This window comes from Monodon monoceros, unplaced genomic scaffold (genome assembly GCF_005190385.1).
Source record: "Monodon monoceros isolate NGI ecotype Baffin Bay Population unplaced genomic scaffold, NGI_Narwhal_1 Super_Scaffold_11, whole genome shotgun sequence".
Lineage (NCBI taxonomy): Eukaryota > Metazoa > Chordata > Mammalia > Artiodactyla > Monodontidae > Monodon > Monodon monoceros.
In genome coordinates, this window is record NW_021703767.1 from 98910036 (window position 1) to 98927654 (window position 17619).

A 17619-nucleotide genomic window follows, 5' to 3' on the forward strand; every position below is an offset into this window, starting at 1 on the left:
GTATATCTTCTTTGGTGAGGTATCCATTAAGGTCTTTGGCCCATTTCTTAATTGGACTGTTTTCTTACTGTTAAGTTTTAGACCTTTTTGTATATGTTGGATAAGTCCTTTATCAGATGTAACTTTTGCAAATATATTTTCCCAATCTGTGGCTCTTCTTCTCTTGACATTGTCTTTCGCAGAGCAAAATTTTTAAATTTTATTGAATTTAAGCTTTTCAATTTTTTTCATCAATAGTGCCTTTGGTATTATATCAAAAAGGCATTGGCATACCCTAGATCATCTGGATTTTCTTTTATGTTATCTTCTATCAGATTTATAGTTTTGAATTTTACATTGAGGTCCATGATACATATTGAGTTAATTTTTGTGAAGAGGGTAAGTTCTCTGTCTAGGTTCATTTTTTTTAATTTATTTTTTTCTTGTATGTGGATGTCCAGCACCATTTATTGAAGATACTACCTTGGCTCCTTTGTATTCCTTTGCTCCTTTGTCAAAGATCAGTTGACTATATTTATACAAGTCTATTTCTAGCCTCTTTATTCTGTCCCATTTATCTATTTGTTTATTATTTTGCCAATACCACACTGTCCTGATTTTTGTAGCTTAATAGTAAGTCTTGAAGCTGAGAAAAGTCATTCCTCCAGCTTTGTTCTGCTCCTGCAACATTGTGTTGACTATTTGAGGATCTTTTGCCTCTCCCTATAAACTTTAGAATCAGTTTGTTGACATCCATAAAGTAATCTGGAATTTTGATTGGGACTGCATTGTGATCTATAGATCAAGTTGGGAAGAACTGACATCTAGACAATACAGGCATACCTCATTTATTGCACTTTGCTTTTTGCAGATACTGTTGTTTTTACAATTAAAAGTTTATGGTAACCCTGCATTGAGCAAGTCTGTCAGCACCATTTTTCTAACAGCACTTGCTCACTTTGTCTCTGTGTCACATTTTGGTAGTTCTCACAATATTTCAAAGTATTTTTATTATTAATATATTTGTTATAGTTACCAGTGATCAGCAATCTTTTTTTTTTTTTTGCGGTACTCGGGCCTCTCACTGTTGTGGCCTCTCCCGTTGCGGAGCACAGGCTCCGGACGCGCAGGCTCAGCGGCCATGGCTCACGGGCCCAGCCGCTCCGCGGCATGTGAGATCTTCCTGGACCGGGGCACGAACCCGTGTCCCCTGCATCGGCAGGCGGACTCTCAACCACTGTGCCACCAGGGAAGCCCACGATCAGCAATCTTTGATGTTACTACTATGACTCACTAAAGGCTCAGATGACGGTTAACATTTTTTAGCAATAAAGCTTATTTTAATTAAGGTACGTACATGGCTTTTTAAGGCATAATGCTATTATACACTTAATAGACTACAGTATTATATAAACATAACTTTTATATGCACTGGGAAACCAAATAATTTGTGTGACTTGCTTTATTGTGATATTCACTTTATTGAGTGGTCTAGAACTGAAACCACAATGTTTCCAAGGTATGCCTGTATTGAGTCTTCTTATCCATGAATCTGGACTCTCTCTCCCTTTATTTAGTTCTTCCTTGATATCATTTATCAGAGTTTTGTAGTTTTCCTTTTATAGATCTTGTACACATTTTGTTAGGTTTATACCTAAGTATTTCATTTTGGGGGGGTAGTAATGTAAATGGTATTATATTTTTAATTTCAAATTCTACTTGTTTAGTTTTAGTATTAATGCAGAGATTTTAAGACTGAAAATCTATTAGAAGTTATGAGTTCTAGCCCATTCTCACTTCATGGCTTTTCACTGGCCACATAATTTCCTTTGCCTCCTGTCATTGCTGTTTATAGCTAATGTGCATCTTAGTTTCAGACTGTCAGGAGTCTACTGAGAATATAACTGGTGAATGAGGGCTAAGAGTGTGTCCCCTCCTGGCATTTTTTTGTACTTATTCTTACATTACTAACTACTATAAATTGAATTGTGTCCATTCTCAATTCATATGTTCAAGCCCTAACCCCCAATGTGACTGCATTTAGAAAGAGAGCCTTGAAGGATAAATTTAGGTTAAATGAGGTTATAAGGGTGGAGCACTACTATCCAATATGACTGGTGTCCTTATTAGAAGAGGAAGAGAGACCAGGGATGTGTGTGTATGGAAACAAGGCTATGGGAGGATACTTGAGAAGTGACCATCTGCAAGCAAAGGAGAGATGCCTCAGGAGAAATTAAACCTGTCAACACCTTGATCTTAGACTTTCAGCTTCCAGAACTTTAGAAAAAAAAAATGTTGTCTAAGCCACTCAGTCTGTGGTATCTTATTATGGCAGCAGCCTCAGCGAGTGATATACTAACCTGTTGATGACATCCAGATCCTTAGTTCTGCTCTCCTGACTTAAACATGAAACACTAGTTTTCTTCTGGCTCTGACATTGTATGGGTCTTTGAATTGCTTTTTATTCCCCTCAACATCCTCACTCCAATCATCACTTCCATCAGGATTATTGGAATAGGCCCCAGTAATCTGTATTGTTTAAGACCTGACAGCCAGAGATTAGTATTAAGTCTGAAATTCACCCAGGCTTTCACTGAAAGAGATCAGCCACAAATAGGTCCTGAGATATTTTAGAGGTTCTGTCTTAATATTTACCATTGGATTTAATCTTTATGTAAGTACCTTTGTTTGTTATGGCATCATGGTCTTTCCCTTCAAAACAGTTATCAAAACTTTTAATTATTTATCTGCAAGCCTATTTGCAACTAGCGATAAAATATAGCTTTCAGTAATATATATAGTATCTAACATATCCTTTCAAAGAGTATTTTTAGGATAAGCGGAAAAATAAGACACTCATTTAAAATTGTGTGAAGGCTAACAGTATTTAGTAGAGTAACAGATAATGCAATGCCATGAATGTTACAGCAGTTATGGTATTTGAGAAACAAATTGTTTAATAATCACTTGATTACACTTAAACCTTTGGCTTTTGCCTTCATAAGGTGAGCATAATTTGAAATGTTTTTTTTGAGTAATCTGTGCAATTAAATTTTGATTCTTGTAAACATTCTGATAGGTAAATACTTAGATTTGAACTATCCTGGGAAACATTGCTATATTAATAATGCGTTTCAAATCGTTAAAGAGCTAATCTAACCAAATACAAAAGGATCATTAAAGTTGTTCATTTTATCCCAGTTTTACACACATTTATACACCATAAAAAAGATAGGTCAAATTAGCAAAATATCATGAATATAATAATCAAAGTAATTTTTCACATCAGACGAGTAATAAAACATAAAAAAAAATTCTGAACTTATTAGACTTAATGTGATGCTTCATATTAAATGAAATAGATAATAAAATGCCTAGAACAGTTAATGCCACACAGCAGATTGTTAATATTTGGTAATCATGGTCCCATTTTTTGAAAATTACATATATGTACGTATATATATGCACATATATATTACAATCAATAAATTCTTTTCTTTAAAAGATAACCATAAATATAAATTTATATATATATATATATATATATATATATATACACACACATATCCATAAAACTTATATATACCTATGGGCAAGTTTTGTGGATATACACATGTTCATTTATACTTATGGTTACCTTTTAAATGAAAAGAATTTCTTGATTATTATTTATGGCCTAAATGAAATGTTTGTGAAAATACTCAATATCATTTTGTTTAATTATGAAGAGACTGAAAGACCTACTATTTATTTATTTTCTAGTTACAGACTTAACTTATGAATTGAAAAAATATAGCAAAAAACGAATTTGTTTCTGTTCTTTTAAAAAATATTTATTATAGAGAAATAATTGAATGGGATCAAAGCAAACTTTTTAGTCACATATAAAGAACAATTAGGTATTGCTACTAGAAATAGAAACCGACTAATCTCAGTTTTATTGCAACAATGCACCCTGTCACCAATTAAAGCAGACCATTGACCAGATCAAAAGATATGGGGAAATGCCAAACTTTTAGAAATTGAGTGATAAGTCATGTACTTGAGTTTTTTTTAGGAAAAACAATACATGAGTTGTACAAAGACATTTTTTTAAACTAGAAGTCTAGATACAACTCCAGGTATTATTTCAATAAATTAAAAGCATTGATGGCAAAGAAGATTAAGTAGGATTCTGTGCCAAGAAAAAGACTAACTTTCATACATTTATTTTATTGTAAAATAGTATGACTGAAATTAAAATATTATTGTTATGTATGATATAAAAACCTAAGTGATGCAGAGCATCAGTATATACCTTGAAAGACAATAAATAAGGTCCTTTGAAATATAACAGCTCTTTTTACGCTATCTCATGCATCTATGTGGTTTAATTTGTTGTAAATTAGAACTCATTTGATAGTCTTTTAAAAAAATTTTTAAGTAATTAACTCATCTCTAAGAGTAACTCAACATGATAGGTACTAGAAGTTTTTGAAGACATTTTGATGCCATTAGGAACTAGTGTAGGATATCTAAAGGTGAAATGTGGCATATTTTATATGACTTACATGTCAAGTAAACCCTGTTAGTTATAAGGTACAGAGATGTTGATTACATAATAATGAGACACTGAAAAGTAGAACTTTAAAGTAACACTTTAATTCACCTCTGTGTAAATGCACACATCCTCCCACAGAGCTGGTAACTAGGACTGATTGATTCTGGCCCCCACTGAATTCATTGCCAGCTTGTTCTGAAGTTATTTATTGCCACAACCAAGAAGCAAAAAGAGACAACAATGCTTTCAACAAAGATCAAACCCATTCTTAGAGAATGGAATGAGCACCAGGATCCACTTGTTATAAACCATCCAAAGTAATGTGACAGTCAGACTATCAAAATGTAGCAATTCAAAATGTTTTAGTGGGCACCAGCTAGTGAATGACCAGGGCAGAATTGTCCAGAAAGTTTATAATATACACCCAAGAAATGAAGAAGAACGCAATATGCTGCCATTCTGAAGCCAACCAATCAAAATATGATATCACAGTATATAGACTAGAAATGGACTAGTGATTTATTACTGAGTATTCTATGTTGACAGGTAGATTAAATAAACAACATGTCACAGATTGGAGTTGACTATTGCAAAAGGAAATCTGCTAACTGAACTTGAAATTGATGTTATCAAAATGAAGTTTCAGAGTTGGAATTTAACCACATGACCAATGGAGATGTCTCTTCTGGTGCAGAAGCAGAAAGCAAACATTATAATGAAGAAGGAAGTTGAATAAAGGAGGAGCCAAGAACAATCAGTGAAAAGCATGGGCGTTTAGTTGTACATCCTTTCCACTAAGCAGACAGCTTAAAAGCACCAGCCACGGTCTTAAAGTATAAGTCCAGCATCATAGAGTCTCATATTTGAATTCCAGGGATAATTTAAAGTTCTTGTCCAAATCGTGAACAAATAGTATATACCAGAGAAAGATACCTTAGTATTTTTATAAATGCCATTTGTATGATAGGTGAAAAAAATTATTTGAGAGATTCACCATTAGCAAGGAACAAATAATTCAAGATTTGCTATAAGAGAAATCTTATAAGTAGCCTGACTTCCTTCCTATATCAGCCTAATTATATTGAGTAAGTAAATTGTTTAACGTATGGCTAAAATTTTTAAAAAGTGCTTGGTAAAACTGAACAGGATGCTGCAGTGTTTCATAATGACAAGATTGTTAAATTTACCATATGAAATTAGTAAAGAAAATAATGTATTGTAAAGAACTATAATTATTTTCTAAATTAATACTTAACAAGACACATTAGGAAGGCAAAGAAAATAAGATGAATATAATTTTTTAAATGTTTACTATCTATTTATAACATTAATATTAAACATAATTGGAACAAGATAGAGTAAAATCTAAGCTCTGACTACTCTCCTTGTTTCAATGTCAACACATTAATTTTGCCTCAACTTTAACTTTTATGGAGACATGAAAATGCATGTATTTACTTTAGGTGTTATGCTCTAATAAAATTATGTAAAAATATTGCACAATTATGGGTCTGTATTGAGAAATGTAAAGTCAAAATAGTATCCAAATGCTTAAGAATTTACAGCATGCCCTTCTATGAAGTCACTAATTATTGTAATAAATCAAGGGGACGTTGCTTTTTGTTCTAGTGAAAGAGGTAAAGCAAATATATAACTTTGAAACCATAACGTTAGTATATCTTTATTAAAATTGGGATAAATAGAGACGTCTGACATTTTAATAGTTGGGTATTTTTTAATGGAAAGAATAGTTAAAATAATCCAATATGTAACTAGGAAGTTGTACTCTAAGTTTTTATATGAGTCTGCTTAATAAGGATGATATGCTTATGAATTCATCTGAATTAAGAAAAATACATTATACTCATACTTAAAGTGTGGAAGTGAAGATGTGAACAAAGAATTTAAATAGTTTTCTCATAATTATAAAGTGATGTTTTATACAAAAAATTCTGCTACTTAGGACATTTATATTTATTAAAAACCAAGTGTATTGCATGCATACTTCCCATTTTTTGTTACAATGAAAGAAATATATTGCAAATATCTTGGTTTGTGACTTTTCTGTCTTGTACCATCGGGTTATAGGATACTATTTCCTGTTGATGAGAAAATTATAAAATATAGTTCAGAATGTGATTCATGATCTGATAGAACATAATTAGTTTTCAGTGATTATCTAGATTCCTCTCTCAGAAGTCTATCTACAAACTTCATGGAGAGGCCACAAAATGCCTTTGTGAACCCATAAGCACTTACTTAAACATAACGTTTTAGCTGAGGTTCACACAGAAATTAAACATCAAAACAAAGACTTAGCCAAGCAGTAGAAAAAATACTTTCACAAGACTTTTAAAAATATACCTTTTACTTTACTTGGAAACACTTCAAATAGGAATAGAAGGGATGTGGTATGGTATTTTAATCTCTATTGCCAACCCCCTCACATGAAAGCAGAAATAAAGATGATCTATTAGCTTGAGTGTAGGCTTGAAAAATCAGGTAAATGACAGGTAGATCTGACATCCCATTTCAAACTGGAGTTCATTTGGAACATCACACTTTCCATGAAATTTAAATTTTCAGAAAACCTGTTCCTAATAACTGAAGTCCAGAAAAATTACAGAAGAATTTCCAAGATAGAAGTAGGGACTAAAATTTAAGCAATAGTTGGGAATTATGATCAGTGGAAAATCTTTATTGAGTTTCTGATAAGTCTGTGCTATACCATATGAAATCTTATGAAGCAGAAAGGTAAAATAAATACCTTGCTGATTGTCTAGGCTTCCAAAATCACTACCATTTATTCAAATCAAGAAAAAATGAGAAAATAAAGTTTTCATTTAAGCTAAAGTAGGTTACTGCTTGAGGGTGAGGAAGGCATGAGTAGTAAACCTTGGGAGAAATCAAATACTTCTTGATGGAATTAGATGTCAGGGCCATTAGTACTACACATGGACCATGAGAATTTGACTAGATGTTCCAGCAGGAATTGCAGAATACAACTTACAAAGGAAAATTCTCTTCTGTCTGATGAGATATCATCTTCTATTAACAATAATGCTTTGGAAGATATCCTCAAAGAGTGATAGGAAGAACTGGAAATCAAGTAGCCACATCAGAAACCAACATAGGAGGAAAATTGAAAGGGACATGTTACAACCAGGGAGGAAAAAGGAAACAAAATTAATTAAAAAATCATACTTAGATTATTGATTCTGTAGAGAAATAAACATAATTTGGTGTTTCTCAAAATCTGTGGAGTAAATAGATATTTATTTTATCCTAAATTTGAGATTGGTAATAATAATACCAACATATTATACTCATTAGTAGAATTTAATATACTTTAAATTATTTAGTGTTATTTTCTTGATTCTATTACTTGATGATATACCATAGTTAAGAAAGCCAGATGAAATCATTGATATAAAAATACTCTGAAAAGTTGAAAGTATTGTGCAAAATTGATATTTTTATTCAAATGACTTGAGTGTTATCTAGCTGTGAGTCCCTATGAGTTTGCCAGTGACCCCTTAATTTCACAGAGCAACCCCCCTGAGTCTTAGGCTGACATGACCAAAGTCATCATTTTGCTCAAGACAGTTTTCTGTGGAGCAGAATGGTTTACAAGTAAAGGGAAGCACAACTATAATGAAGTAAGCACTTCTTCAAGCATATTTTACAATTGCACTACTGTTCAGAATATTTTCTACTGCTGCATATTTGTCCCTTGGGCTTCAGCTAAAAAAAAGAAAATCAGCTTTCTTTAAAGTATAATGTTTTCTATCAGTGGTGGTTATTGGATTGCTTTCCTTACATAACTATCAACAAGAAATTTGTGGTGTGTAAAATAAAGTATTCTTTCTTGCCAAGACATAATTTCTCTTCCAAACTGAAGTTGTAATTCAAAGTTCTGACCCAAAGCAACTATATTTTGTAAAGTTCCAAAAGTTAGCAGTGTAAAGCTAAATGATAAAAATCATTAGTGGATGATATTTTCAGTTGTGCATTTTAGTTACTTTAGCAGATGCAATATTGGCTTCTTCATTTCACAGTAAATTAGATATGCAATTACTAGAAGCAAGAAGTAGATTTAAATTATGTAAAAATGGTTTTCATAAGATTAATTATGAACAGAGAACTAAAAATGTGCCAGTATTGAAATAGCACTACCATGGGGACATTCAGATCCAAATGATTAAATTAGCCTTGTGGCTAGATGATAACTACTGCCCAGTCATCAAATTAGTAAAATGCAGGAATCAAAAGTGATGACTTTTCTTAAAATAAGAAGACTGATACCAGGTTTTTACACCTTTATGGGGCAGCATATGATTTTATCTGTTATGAATTATTCTTTCACCATTTTATTCATATATATTCATATAAAATTATGATAAGGCAAACTAGAAAGTTTGTTCAGTTACCTACGATCTGGTTTCACAGTCTTGCTAACAGTTATGATTTAGATCAGTTCTATTTGGAACAACTTGGACAAAATGCATATTTTAATTTTTATAAATCCCACTTTATATATTTCCATTTCCTTAATCTTAAGGAACACATTTTATATGTGGGAAACTGGAGGCATTGTAAAATTGATTATGACCATGCATTCTTTGCACGGTCCATTGCCACTAGACGTAGATCACTAGACATAGATCTCTATAGGCCTCAACAATGACTGTATTGTTCAATGTGATATTTTCAGCAGCTACAACACCTGACAAATTTGTTCTATGAATTATTAAATTACATAAAATAATAGATATACTGTGATATAATGAGAAATATGTTATAAAGTAAATACCTCCTTTGCTCTAACATGGTTCATGTGACAAAGAAAATTCACTTTTATACATTTTCACTGTCATATTTATCCTTATGCTATATTGTGCTATATTGATTTTTATTTTAATAAAATTCTAAAATTTCACACTGAGACTATTCAAAAATCACTATATTAAAAAAAAAAGACTACACTTTAATCATTCCAAAAAAGTAGATTCTCAGGCTTCCCTGGTGGTGCAGGGGTTGAGGGTCCGCCTGCCAATGCAGGGGACACGGGTTCATGCCCCGGTCCGGGAAGATCCCACATGCCGTGGAGCGGCTGGGCCCGTGAGCCATGGCCGCTGAGCCTGCGTGTCCAGAGCCTGTGCTCCGCAACGGGAGAGGCCACAACAGTGAGAGGCCCGCGAACCGCAAAAAACAAACAAAAAAAATGTACATTCTTTTTTATTTACTTTGCACTGAATATTATTGAGTGTCTACCATAAAGCACCTACCATAGAAAGCTTCTTCTAGGCTCTGGGATATACCAGCAAACAGACAGACAAAACATCTCAAGTTTACATTATGAAGACAGAATATGAACAAGGAAATCAGTAGACCATATAGTTGGGGAGATGGCAATAAGAACCATGGAAACAAAGGAGGGTTAACAAAAGGAGTGATGGGGAAGGGGGAATGCATTTTGCGATTTAAAGTAGTCAGGAAAGGCCTCATTCAACATTGAAACATAGGCCTAAAAAAGAGGGGAGATGAGCCTTGGTGATACCTGGAGAAAGAATGTTCCAGAAAGTATAATAGGAAAAACAGTGTAAAGTTCCTGAGATATGAGCATTCCTCGCACTGTCCAGATATGAAAAAGAGGTTAATGTGACTATATATTTGTAAATGAAGTGGAGAATAATAAGAGATGAAGAGAGAGAAGAAAGAAATAGGCTAAGAGTAATGGGATAATGGGGACAGCCATCATGGAGAAGGACCTTTAAAATCATTGGAAACACTTAAGAGTAGAAAGATACTTGGAGCCACTAGCATTGTTGAGCACAGAAGCGACATAAACTGACTTAAGGTGTTTTTTTTTTAAGTTAAATATATATCTCTGTATGTGTGTGTATACATATATACACACACATATACATTTATATATACACGTATTAAATTATCTCACAATTAAATAGATGTTTTTCTTTAGAGTTTTATGAATTTTAACCATTATATATTAATATGAAAACTACCACAACACTTAAGGACTTTTAATGGATCATTCTGGCTGCTTTTCTAAGAATAAAACATAGGGCAGCAAAACAAGAAGGAGGAAAAACAATGAGGTGTCTATAGCAATAATCCAAGTGAAAGATGTCAGTGACTTGGACAGGAGTAGTAGCAATAGAGATGTTTGACAGCAGTCAGATGCTGGAATTTTGAAGATAGTTTCAATGGCCTAGATGACATGAAAGAAAGAGTAGAATCAAACGTGATGCGAGTGGGGCTTCCGGGGCTTCCCTGGTGGCACAGTGGTTGAGAGTCCGCCTGCTGATGCAGGGGACGGGAGTTCGTGCCCCGGTCCGGGAAGATCCCACATGCCGCGGTGCGGCTGGGCCCGTGAGCCATGGCCGCTGAGCCTGCGCGTCCGGAGCCTCTGCTCTGCGACGCGAGAGGCCACGACGGTGAGAGGCCCGCGTACCGCAAAAACAACAACTAAAAAAGTGATGTGAGAGGGACTTCCCTGGTGGTTCACTGTTTAAGAATCCATCTTCCAATTCAGGACACGTGGGTTTGATCCCTGATCGGGAAACTAAGATCCCACATGCTGCGGGGCAACCAAGCCCATGCACTCTAGAGCCTGCGTGCCACAACTTAGAGAGCCCACGCACCACAGCTATGGAGCCCACCTGCTGAAAAGCCCGCGCACTCTGGAGCATGTGTGCAACAACTATAGAGAAGCCTGTGAAGATCTCGCGTGCTGCAACTAAGATCCGATGCAGCCAAATTAAAAAAAAAAAAAAAGTGATAGCAAGAGGTTTGGCATAAGCAAATATAAGAACAAGCTTGTACTTCTCTTCTGAGAGAGGAAGACTTGGGAAGAGCAGGATAGAAAGATGCATAGAGAATGGGGGGGGTATAAGTTTGAAACTTTTTTTAAAAATTATTTTTGGCTGTGTTGGGTCTTCGTTTCTGTGCGAGGGCTTTCTCCAGCTGCGGCGAGCGGGGGCCACTCTTCATCGCGGTGCGCGGGCCTCTCACAATCGTGGCCTCTCTTGTTGCCAAGCACAGGCAGGCTCAGTAGTTGTGGCTTACGGGCTTGGTTGCCCCGCGGCATGTGGGATCTTCCCAGACCAGGGCTCAAACCTGTGTCCCCTGCATTGGCAGGCAGATTCTCAACCACTGCGCCACCAGGGAAGCCCAGAAACTTTTTTTAAGAATAGGAAAAGGTAGGGGCTTCCCTGGTGGCGCAGTGGTTGAGAGTCCGCCTGCCAATGCAGGGGACACGGGTTCGTGCCCCGGTCCGGGAAGATCCCACGTGCCGCGGAGCGGCTGGGCCCGTGAGCCATGGCCGCTGGGCCTGCGCATCCAGAGCCTGTGCTCTGCAGCGGGAGAGGCTACGACAGTGGGAGGCCGGTGTACCGCAAAAAAAAAAAAAAAAAAGAAAAAGGTAGTGTAAAGTAGTTGGGCATATGAGCCTGGAGTTGAGAAGGCAGGTTAGGCTGGAAATACAAAGATAAGAGTCATTATTTATAGAGAAAGACCATGAGACCAGATAAAATCACCAAGGGAGAGAGTATAGATAGATCAAGAAACAAACAAATAAATAAATGCATGACTGTTCTAAAGATAAAATTTTGGAAAAATGAGGAGTAAACAGCAAAAGAGACTTATTTTTTTTTAATTTGCTGCTAAAGTTAGATAAAATCAGGACAGCAAGGTGAGAGAAATCAACTTTGTCAAATGGTAATGACAGTCCAATATTGACATTTATAAGAGTACTTTCCATGAAATGCTGAGGGCTTTTCCATGAAAAGCTTCACAGAAATTGGCTTGAGAGAAAGAGGAGAGAAATTAGAAGTTGAGATTCTATAGTCAATTATTTCCAGAAATTTTGCTATAAAGAGGAGCAGAGAAAAATGCAGAAACTAGAAGGAAATATGGATGAAGAGTTTTTATGGATCGTTGTTTTAGTTGTCATCAAGAAATTGTCTGCTTTCAATCAATCTCTCAGTACAAGAAGGTGAAGGAAATGTCTAAAGATAAGGTTGAGGATATAACTCATTGTGCGTTCCACAGAGCGTGGTGAAATAGGTTTAGGAATCAGTGGCAGATGGACAATGGATCCAGAAGTGGAGATTAAAGAGGCTTGATTAGAGTTTGAGGTGAGGGGAGGATGACCAGGCTGTCCTCATAATAATTTTCATTTTCAGATTGTTCCCACATAACATAATTAAATCCTCAAATTCAAATACCTTTCTGTTTATTATTTTTTGTCCTATATGTTTGCCCAAATACAGAAGTGTGATTTAATATTAGTGCTATTAAGTTTTTTGATATATAGTTGAATTGATATGTGGGTACAGTAGAGGTGCTGCTGATTAGCGATTTTGCAAAAATAAAAACGTTGCAAGTTTTTCAATAATTACAAATAAGGCTTAGGTCTTGCATTTATTCTCTATCTTTTTCAGCATCTAGCATGAATATAATTTGTATATCCTTGTTTAGTAGCAGACAGTTGAAATTGACAGGGAATTACCGGGGTAGGATCTAGGACAATCAGCAAGGTGACGTAAAATCTCAGGGTCTTAGTATTAGAATATGGTCATGACATACATACTTAGAGACAGATCTACAGGATATGACTTGGTAAAATAAATATGCAAGTAGGTCAATCCAGGAGGTGAAAGAAGTCTGACCTCGCCCAGTCAAATGTCACCAGAATATTACCTTTGTTGTAAAGCATCAGGATGATGTTGTAGGATAGTGCAGTTAAGCTAACAGAAACTCGATATTAAGCAAGAACAAAATTCATGAAAGAGAAAAGCTTCCTAATGAATGCATCACTGATGAGCAGTAAGACTTAAACATCTCATTTTAACCAGAGTCTTCTATAAATAGTCTATATTTCTGATTTATTGGTTCCTTTTTTTCAAGATGTATTTTCACATAAGACTCTCCATTACCTTCTAGTTTTTTATTGTTTCCATTCACATTGAAACCAGTTTTTTAAACTCCGTATTAAATATTATACTAATTAAAATGACAGCTAGATGTTTGTTTTGAAATTTTGGAACTAAAGATTCTCTATGATAATGAACATTTAAGATTAGGCAATTGATTATGGGGGGAAAATAGTGAGGTAGATTTCATTCTCCTACTTTAAATTATATTGTAAACCTAGAATGGTAAACTAGTTCAGTGTACTTGGACAAATAACCAGAGCAGAAAAATACCCAGAAATAGATTTCAATATATATTAGAGGTAATGTTAGAAGTGACATTTCAATGTGGGGGAAAATGATGTTATTTGGAAATAAGATAAAGCTGGTTTCTAGTTCAGTCCTACACCAAAATGTATTCTAGAGGGATCAAAATTTAACATAAATTTGCAACTTTAAATATAAAAAAGAAAATATGGGGGAATATCTCCTTATGTTACAGAAGGGAATACCTTTATAAGCATAACAAGGAAAAGGTGATAAACTTTACTACAAAAAATTTAAAACTTTTATATGGTGAAAAAATATCACAGATAAAAATAAAACAACCAACCCAAAAGAAACACTGAAATTTTTTTGCAGCTCATATCACATAGGAAAAATATGCTTAACATTAAAAGATATCAAGGTAAATGTGAACAAGTTCACAGAATAATAGCCAAAGAATATCTAAGCAAATCAGTGCCTCTATTAGCTATTGTGATAGTTTGCTTTGAATTAGAAAAAGCTCCCCTTCCTCAGGCAGCAAAAAACCCACCACAGCACATAGGTTGGGAGGCTGTTTGTAGCCTACATTTCAGCTCTAAGTCATCCTCTCAGCTGGGCATCACTGGGGAGTGAATAGTAATGGTGGTCCTGAAAAAGGTGCTCAACTTCTTTTATAATCAAATAATGCACATTAAAACAATATATTTTTCACCTATCATATTGGCAAGACCAAGAGGCTTGGTAATACTAGGTATTGGTGAGGTTAATAAATATTCTTAGCCTGGGTAGATGGTAGAATTAATTGGTGCAAGTGAAGGAAATTTTGGTAACTATCAAAATTTAAGAAAAAATGTATTATTCGATTGAGCCATTCCATCTCCATACACCACCTGTAATTATAATCTCATATCTATGCACATACATATGGTACAATGAAGTTTATTGTAGGATTGTTCTTAGAAACAAAACTTTGAATCAAACTATCCATCAACAGAGGACCAGGTAAATAAATTATTTGCATCTGTTTAGAGGAGTGCTACTGACAGTAAATATATAGATATGTGCATTATTCAGAGGAGTTCTATTGATAGAAAATATCTACACAAACATATATATATATGTGTGTGTGTGTGTTTATATAATTTGAATATAGTTAAATCTTACTACTACTTCTAAAAAGTCTTAGAAGTCTACTTTGTATTTCAGTGCGTTAAATAAAAATAAAAATACACCAAATCCATATAATGTAATCTCATTGTAGACTTAACAATATTCCTGTTTACCTTACAAAGGAATACTTAATAGGATTACTATAGAAGGAAGTAATTAAAAACCTGACATGGGGAGAATATGTTTTACAGTGTTAATTTTTATTTGAGTAAAACAATATTTCAATCGTATATTCTAATTACAAAATCATAGCATATTGTATTATATTTCTACTTAGCATCTTTCTTCCAATTTTTATGGACAAGGTTCCCGAAACTTAAATTAATCCAATAACATTTCAAAACACTTCCTTTTATAAATGAATATTAAAATTTATTCTTATTTGTAGAAAAATCATTTTACTTATACATTTTCATCACATAGCTATGTATATATTTATATATATATATAGTGAATATATATATTTCACAATACAGTATATATGTAAACAGTATAAGGACTTTCTTCTCACTTCCAGGTCCTCCTCATCTCTTGCTTGGATCCCTACTGCATCAACCCTATCTCCCTTTCTTTAGCTTTGATCTTATAATCCATGTTCCAAACAGCCTTCTGGACTGATTTTCCTAAAATGTAAATCTCATCATGTTACCCTCTATTTAAAATCCTCGCTGGTTTCCAACAGCCCTCAAATGAAGTCTAACAATATTAGATTGGTCCACTGGGGTGTCTGTGATCTGGCCCTGGCTTATATCTTCAATTTCATTATTTCCTTCTTGATAATTCACAGGAAACTTCCATGAAAAAACTTGTTCACTTCCAGGGCTCTGACAGTTCTATTTCCTCAGCCTGGGAACTGTTCTATCCTTTCTCCCTACACTGTCATTCCCTACACATTGCATAGCTAACCATTACCTATCTTTTTACTTTCACTTTCATGTTACTTCCTAGAGAACCCACTAATCAAGGTAAAATGCTTTCCTATGTTCAAGAGTTCCATGTTTATCCTCTAGTAAAGTATACCAGTGTGTATAATAATTATCTTTTTACCTGCCTTTCTCCTCCACTTGAATATAAGCTCTTGAGAGCAGGACTCTCTCACTCATCTTCGTATTTCCAGAAACTTGCCCCTTGCATGACCAGTAGCATGTACAAAATTAATATGTTAAACAATTTACTAATTCTTTTTGTAACACTTCACATTCTCAAACCAAAGCTCAAAGGAGACACATTAAAGAAAAATAAATGATCAGTAGAGCAGTATTTTTCAAAGTGATATCAGAGAACTCCACAGAGAGTCCCGTTGGCAAATAATGTTGGAGAAGCTCTATGCAATGCCTTCCTCTTCAAATTCAAAATTCATCTTACCATGTAAACATCAAAGATTCTGGAAAACTTCTTACCTTTCAGAGAGATGTGGCATTTATCTTACTTATTAAGGAATAAACATATCAAGAGGGCTGATTTTGAATATAAGTTAAGCATATATATCAGACAAAAATCAAACATATTCTAGCACCATATACTGAAGTCTTTATACCTTGTGATGCACACATTTCTATCTTCTTTACAACAGTAAAACAATTTATAAAGCCTACTTTTTATACATCGATATCTTCAAAATTTCTACATATATTTTTAGGCTTTGGTATCCTCAAAATTCTCAGAACTGTGTTGGGAAATTTGCTTCTTTGTTAATGGCTCTGGCTTTCTTCTTCCCTTCTGCCCATTCCTCGTTCCCCGCTTCCTCCTCCTCCTTCCCCCTTTCCTTTTCCTTCTTCCCCCACCATTTTCCTCCTCCTCCCTCCCACCTTCTTCTTCTTCCTCCTCTTCTTCTTCTTCTTCTTCTCCTTCTCCTTCTCCTCCTCCTCCTCCTCCTCCTCCTTCTCCTTCTCCTTCTTCTTCTTCTTTTCTTTTTCTATCCTACTTTATAAAATCAAAATCTGTTATTGGGGATCTAAGGGATTCTATCCAAGTATTATGCATACAATTTTTTCAATAAACTTGTAACATTTAATTTACACTGGCATTCTATAATTAATTCCAGATGTTTTTAATGTAATGAAGAATGAAAATTGCTGAATAACTGTCTTTACATAAATGAAATAGTATTTAAATTGTATATGATTCAGGTGTTTTGAATATTATTTCTATTTCCTACATCTGGAGGAAACATATAAGGACACATCATTCAATAGAATAAAATGAAAAGTTATGAATAATTAATTACTCAGATTATTCTTTAAGTTTCCAAAAATGGTATCCTCAGACCATGTGTTTCACCTATTTCTTCCAGCTAAAGTTTCTCAAATCATGAATATATATCAAGTAGAGACAAACCTCTTCTGTCAGTATCTTCAATATAGTTTCTCAACTCACTTTTCGCCAAGAGCTCAAGATACAAAATATGTACATGAATATGTACAAACTAGCAAACATGCATATATACCCACATAAACAGATAAAATTGTAAATATATCTTTTTTTTAAATCCCCATCACAATATCAGTAGACCCCCATTAAGGAAATATACTGTTTTCCATATCACTAGTCATATAAAAAAGTAGACAGTGGCTGAGATATATTGTTATCATTTTGGGATGTTTGGGACAGCTGATGAATATAAATGGGAAAAAAATGAAAGGAAAAAAACTAATCATATATAGCCCTTTATCATAAAGTAAGAGGAACAGTGTAGGCTCAGTTTGGAGAGTACAGTCAAATTCGTGT